This window comes from Chinchilla lanigera, unplaced genomic scaffold (assembly GCF_000276665.1).
Source record: "Chinchilla lanigera isolate Chin_1 unplaced genomic scaffold, ChiLan1.0 scaffold00018, whole genome shotgun sequence".
NCBI classification, from domain to species: Eukaryota; Metazoa; Chordata; class Mammalia; order Rodentia; family Chinchillidae; genus Chinchilla; species Chinchilla lanigera.
In genome coordinates, this window is record NW_004955419.1 from 19,333,476 (window position 1) to 19,340,329 (window position 6,854).

A 6,854-nucleotide genomic window follows, 5' to 3' on the forward strand; every position below is an offset into this window, starting at 1 on the left:
CCTGAGCACTGCCCCAAAGCTCTCCGGCACACAGCACATGCACACAGCGCCCAGGGCCGCAAAGCCCTCCCGCAGACGCCCGTATCTGTAGGAGTGCACCAGTCCTTTGTCTTCCGGCTCCACTCCCGGAGAGCTGGTCCTGGCTATATGTGTGGCATGCAGCCCTCTCTCCCCCGTCAGCCACGCTCACGCCGTGTTCTGCCTCCTGAAGACAGTCCCCTGTGTGGAACCAGCCCAGGGTCGGCGTCCTCAACCTGCCCCTGGCCCCTCTGTGGCCTAGCACACCCCGTTTCCCTGGCAAGGCCTCAGCGTTCTCACCTGTAACGTGGGAAAGGTGTAGAGCCACGTCCCTTGCCTAATGCTCGCCAGGCCGCGCGGCTCTCAGAGTTCAGAGCGTCTCAGACTTCAGAAACGTGACAGGCGCATGTACAGCGTGTCACCGGGGCGGCACCCCGACGGTCAAACTCGTTACTACTTGTGCAGCAAACGTGTGAGCATTCACAGCACGTGGGGCAAACAGATTGGCCTCACTCCAAACCAGTCTTTACCACCAAGTCAGTCACAGAAGGGCTTTCGTTTTTTCTGTGCTTTCAGGAAGGTGGAATTTCAGAGATACTGGAATTCCACGTGCCCTGGAGGGTTACTACAAGGACTAAACACACACACAGAGCATGCAAAATACTTCTCCTGGAAGTTACAGCTGGAAGTGCAGAGGATTTTTTTCTTCTCCCTCTCCTTTCCAAGTCCTACTTTTTTTTTTGGTCTTTTTGAGACAGGGTCTCCCTATGCAGTTCAGCCTGGCCTTGAGCTCGCTTTGTAGCCCAGGCTGGCCTCAAATTCGCAGCGATCCTCCTGCCTCAGCCTCCTGAGTGCTGGGATTACAGGCATGCGCCACCACGCCCGGCCTTCCAAATCCTACTTTTTCTCAGACCTCTTCCAAACCTTCTTCCTGGACTCCCCTGGTTAGGACGCTTCCCTAGTGTGCTTTGCCCAGCCTTCCTCACATCTGCCTGTGCAACTGGACCCTCCACCCACACACAGTTACCTCTATCTGGCCTGGCAGAGGTGGGAATGTTAGAGGGCCTGCTTGTTGGTGAGCTGGTCTGGACCGTTTCAGTCTTTTATTTATTTACTCCCTTGTGACAGCATCCTCTCACCCGAGCAGGCACCATTTTCCTATCAAGGTGAGTGGGATCTTGCTCCTAGGAGAAAGCCCACCCCAGCAGTCCCCTGCCGCCGACGCGCCTCCGAGGGAGGTGAACACAAGCGTGAAGCAGCTGGGCCTATCTGCCAGAGCTCTAGGGATCGGCCAACACCAGTCCCTCCAGGGCCTGGCACTCCTCAGGAGCCACGCACAGCCGCGCCAGGCCTTGGGATCCCTGCCACGGGAAGGCACGCAGGCGTGGAAGGGCAGCGGCCGGGCGCCCTGGGTCCCTGCGTCAGCCGGCAGGGCGCTGTGCGGCTGCTGTGACGAAACTGCACCTCGGAGTGGGAAAGCCCTGCCTCGATCTGAGCCGTCATTATGTGGGTCCGAGTCAGACACCACGTGGGGAGTCAGGCCTCTGCTGCTATTTCGGCCTCAGGGGTGAAAACATCCGAACAGTGGAATCTTTTAATGCTCCTGGCTCCAGCCTCGGAATGCACAGACTTTGGACTCGCCGTTGTTTGTCTCTGTCTATCACCACCCCAAGGAGAAGGGCCTCCCGAGGCGCACATCTCTCCAGTGCGTCCCTGGCCGCCTCACAGCTGGCACCCTCCCCACCGCTCTGGCAGGTGCCTGCTGCCTAGACGACCGGGGAGCCGAGGCACCCGCGGGGGGCATGGCCCGCTGGGGCAGGCGAGGCCGGTGGAGGCCGCGCGGTGGCGGAGGCTGGGGGCCGAGCTGGCCGGCCAGCCTGGGGTGCCCGCAGGGCGCAGCTCGAGGAGAGGCCTGCGCCCCTCGTGGGCTGGCGGGAACTGCAGGCCGGGGCCCTGGGTTACCGCGATTGTTGATTTCGCTGGCTTTGATGAGGCGGGCGTCTTCAGAGGAATGCAGACCTGTCTGCACCCGAAAACAAAACGCGGGCCAAGGGGCGGGGCCGCGCGCCTGGCAGGGAGGCCCCACCTCGCCGGGGCGGACGCGGGCATCTGGAAAGTGGGCACTGGAGGCGGGTCCGGGACACGAGCAGCTACACTGCTTTCCCACGTGCGCAGGCGTGGGCGCCCAGAGACCCCGCAGCCCGGGGCGAAGGAAAGAGTCCCGTGGGGCGGAGAACTGGGGGCTCCCTCTTCTGTGTGCAAGGGCAGCGCGCGGAGACCGCTGCTCAGGGAGCCCAGGCGCGGCCTTCCCAGGGATGCTCAGAGCCGGCTCCGTGATGTTCTGAGTCAACCGAACCCTTGGTTCCGCTCCCCGGCCGTCACCACCCGCACTGAATCCCCACTGCTGGCCACGGGGCGCGTGTGGCTAATGAGCTGTTGACATGCGCTTCTAATCAACGCCAGCTTTGGGAGAGGTTTTTTTTTTTTTTTTTTTTTTTTTTTGCTATGCAATTCAGGCTGGCCTTGAGCTCACTTTGTAGCCCAGGCTGGTCTCGAACTTGCGAGGATCCTCCTGCCTCAACCTCCTGAGTGCTGGGATGACAGGCGTGTGCCACCATGCCTAGCTGATTTAGTATTTTTTTAAAATGTATGTTCTTATTTTTTTGTCCCCTGGGTTAATAAAACATAGTATAATTGCTTTTTACTTGTTTCTCTCTCTCTTCGATGTGCTATCTGAAAAATTTAAATGACACAGTTACTTCTTTTTTTGGTTTTTTTTTTTTTTGGTTTTTCTCCGGTACCGGGAACCAAACTCACGACCTTGCGCTTGCCAGGCAGGTGCTTTTGCCGCTGAGCTAAATCCCCAGCCCTGACACAGTTACTTCTATTCCCCATGTTCTTCCAACTTGCCCAGGTTTCCTTCCTGCCCCAGGGCCTTTGTTCTCGGTCTCTCTGCCTACAGTGCTTTTCTTTCAGCGGGACTTCCTTCTCTCTTGCCATTCAAATAGCAGCTCAAATTTCTCAGGCCTGACTACCTCACTGGTCCTCTTCTGCCACACCGGCTGGTTTTACTGTCTCACAGCTCTTCGTGCTCTCTTAATGTGGTGTTTACCGCCTCATCCCAAGCTCCTGGGGGCTGAGGCCTTGCACGTCCTGTTCCCTGGGTTTCCCCCAGTGCCCGGAGTAAACAGTTGTTGAATGAAAGCTGCAAGGCTCCTCCTAGGGGGGACTCTTTCGCATGGCTGGGTTTGTTCCGCAGGCCCGATTCTAGTCTGTGAGCCTCCGGTGGACCTTCTCCTGGACCCTTTGCTTTGTCTCTCTGCTTCCTTTTCCTGGGAGATGGAAGGGCAAATGTGCTTTACTTTAACTCGCTTGTTGGTCCGCAGCTAAGCGTCAGGAGGAAGGGCTTGGGCCTTGGGGAGGAGGGAATCTGGTCTCGTCTTGGTGTGTCCAGCCTGTTCTGTGGACCTTGGTAAGTGACCGTCTCTCCCAAAGCCAAGTGTTCCCTAACTGTTGATCTCCAAGGCACTTGCTGCGCAATGTGAGGACTTGGCCTGGGGACTGAGGTGCCTCCCAAGGGCAGTTTGCCCTGCGCTGCGCTCAGAAGTCACACAGCTGGCATAGCAGTCTCCATTACTCAGCCAGCCCGAGCGCTTGAGGCAAGAGGTGTACCAGTTAATTGAGATTCCTAAGGATCAACTAGCCAGAGCACCTTTCTTGAAAATGCAAATAGTATAAGACTTCATTTTACAGCTCTGAAATGTTGCCTCATCAAACAGAATTCCACATTCTTAGAAAAAATTTTTTTTTGTCTTTTGGAGACAGAATCTCCTTATACAGTTCAGGCTGGCCTTGAGCTCACTTTGTAGCCCAGGCTGGTCTCGAACTTGCAACCATCCTCCTGCCTCAGCCTCCTGAATGCTGGGATTACAGGCGGGCACCACCACACCCGGATTTCTTAGAAAATAGAGTATAATGGCATTGCCATTTCCCTCTCACAATTAAAATGGAGCCGCAGGGCCAGGGATATAGCTCGGCGGCACAGTGCCTTGCTTGGAAAGCACGAGGTCCTGAGTTTGATTCCCAGCACCAAAATAAAATGAAATAAAATAAAATGGAGCCCTGGGGCTGGGGCAGAGAGACCCTTTGTGGGTTCCTCGGCTTAAGCATAGTCGTGTGACTGTAGGAAAGGGCCAGCTTTAGCCTCCAGGGTATTCATTTTCTTGGGTGGCAGTGGGTGAGATCCCCCATCTTCGAGGGCAGTCACAGTAACACACAGAGTGCTGAGCACAGTGCCTGGCATGTCTCGAGTGCTCACTGATTAGTCCTACTTTTCCTGCCTCTGACCACTGCGATGTGATAGCCACAGAACGACTGCAAGGATGACAGGAGCCGGGACAGAGCTGGCCCCTGGCCCGGGCCTGCTTCTAACAGCTCTGGGGCAGCTTTACCTCTCCCTGGCCCCAGTTCCCCTGGGTAAGATAAGATGGTCTGGCTTGCCCCCAGTTTGCAGCCTGGAGTTGGAAGCTGCGGGGTTCCCAGGACACCCCCTCCTTTGTGGGTGTGGAGTATCACCTGAGTCCTTCCGTCCCGGCCCCGCTAGCCCCTGCTAGGGATCTCCCGGATGCTGCCTTCCAGCCTGGCCAAATCGCTGTCAACCACACTGCCTCCCTGGGCAGCAGCTACCTGGGTGCCTGCACCTGGAAAAGCTGTCCTACGACGCCCTCTGGAGGACACAGGGCTGCCTTCCCCCGCCGTCAGGTGATCTGGCTGCAGGGCTAGCCCCAGGGACTGAGCCTGTGGAAGCAGAAAAAAGCGTTAAGCCTGCAAATGTGTGCGTTCTCAGAGCTAGGGCTCACTGCTCCTCACTCCGCGTCTCACGTCCGGTACAGGGGCCTCCCGGCCTCCAGCCTCCAGCCTTCACTCGCTCCTCCCTCCCGAGCACGCCCACCCCGCCCCTGCTTAAGACCCTTCTAGGCTACTCATGCTCGGCTCCCCGCGGGACACGCGAGGCCTCTCCAGCCTGGTTTCCAGCTGCGACCCATTCTCCAGGACTGACTTGTCAGTTACACATTGCAAGTGTAACTACAAAAAGATTTGTTCTTGAGCGTCTCTCTCTCTCTTTTTTTTTTTTTTTTTAGACAGGGTCTCACTATGCAGTTCGGGGTGGCCTTGAGCTCACTTTGTATCCCAGGTTGGTCTTGAACTCATGACAATCCTCCTGCCTCAGCCTCCGGAGTGCTGGGATTACAGGTGTGCACCACCATGCCCAGCAGTCACTCAAATTTAATGTGCAATGTGGGGGAATTTTAACATGCATGATGCGATCTAGGGGTAGAACCTTGAAAACTAGCAGTGCGGAGGCCTCGCAGACCCCAAGTCATGTCTGCCCTTCCGGTGCTCTGCTTTAGCCATGCCCAAAACAGCCGCTGCTCCTTCCACAGGCGCTGCTTTCCCCACGTTCCAGCACTTCGCGCCCGCTGTTCCTCCGCTCCGTGTCCTCCGTTCCACCCCTCACCCTCCCCGCCAGGGCTGGCGGACTCCTCGGAATCCCTCCACAGACAGCTCAGGAGACACTGCCTCTAAGGTGCCACTTCTAACACCCAGCCGCGGCGCCTGTAGCAAGTCCCTGTCTTTTAGTATATGTGCTGCCGAAGCGAGCACAAGTCCCTGTCTTCTAACACCTGTGAGGAGACTGCGGCAAGCAGGCTCACGTCAGCATCCTGTGGTCCTGACCCTGAGCACCCTGGGACTTCATTCAGCCTTTTCCCCCAGCCCGTGGGTCAGTGTCTGGGTCATAGTGTCTTCTGTAATGGGTGGGTGGGCGGAGGCATGGATGGATGCACGGGTAGGTGAATGTATGTGTGTATGTATGTATGGGTGGTGGGTGTATGGATGGGAGAATGGATGTGTGTGTGTATGGATGGGTGGATAGAGGATAGATGGATGGATGATAGGTGAATGGATGGATGGAGGAATGTGCGGATGGGAGGATGGATGGATGGATGCGTGGATGGATGCATGCATGGCTGGGTGGGTGATGGGTGAGTGGATGGCTGGATGCTTCTGTCTCTCTTTTTTTTTCTTTTTTCTTTTCTTTTTTTTGGTACTGGGAATCAAACTCAGGACCTTGCGCTTGCCAGGCAGGCCCTTGTGCCCCTGAGCTGTATCCCCGGCCCAGGATGGCTGGATGGAACGAATGGATCACTACAAAGTCCCAGAACTGAAGGCTAAGAAGGAAAGGAGGTTCACCACCTAATACCTGAATGTGCGCCTGGCTGCACTGCCAACCAGCGGTCCAGGCTCCACTGGGTATGGGTGTCTTCAAGGGAAAGGAAACTTCTGGCTCCACCACTGTACTCCGTGATCCTGGCCATGTTGTTTTTCTTTTTGAAGATTATCTTTCTGTGTGTAAAGAGGGCTAATAACACACAGACTCAAGTGGGAATTCCAGTTCTAGAGCTTGGGATGCATCCCACATCCATGGGGGAAAGGCCCCTGTGGGCAGAAGCCCCGGAGTCAGGAGAGCAGGGGACCCAGGTCTAGAGCAGCTTGCCTGGGTTTTCATTTCAAATGGGATACAGTACCTTTTTTATAATGGAGCCATACTTTTATTTTAAAGTGTGAGATCTGAATGTGACTTCTAATTGTATCAGACATTAATGTTTTAAAACTATAACACTTCCGGGCGAGGTGGCACACGCCTGTAATCCCAGCACTTGGGAGGCTGAGGCAGGAGGATTGTTGTGAGTTCAAGGCCAGCCTGGGCTACAAAGTGAGCTGAAGCCCAGCCTGAGCTACATAGTGAGACCCTGTCTCAAAAAGACAAAAAAAAA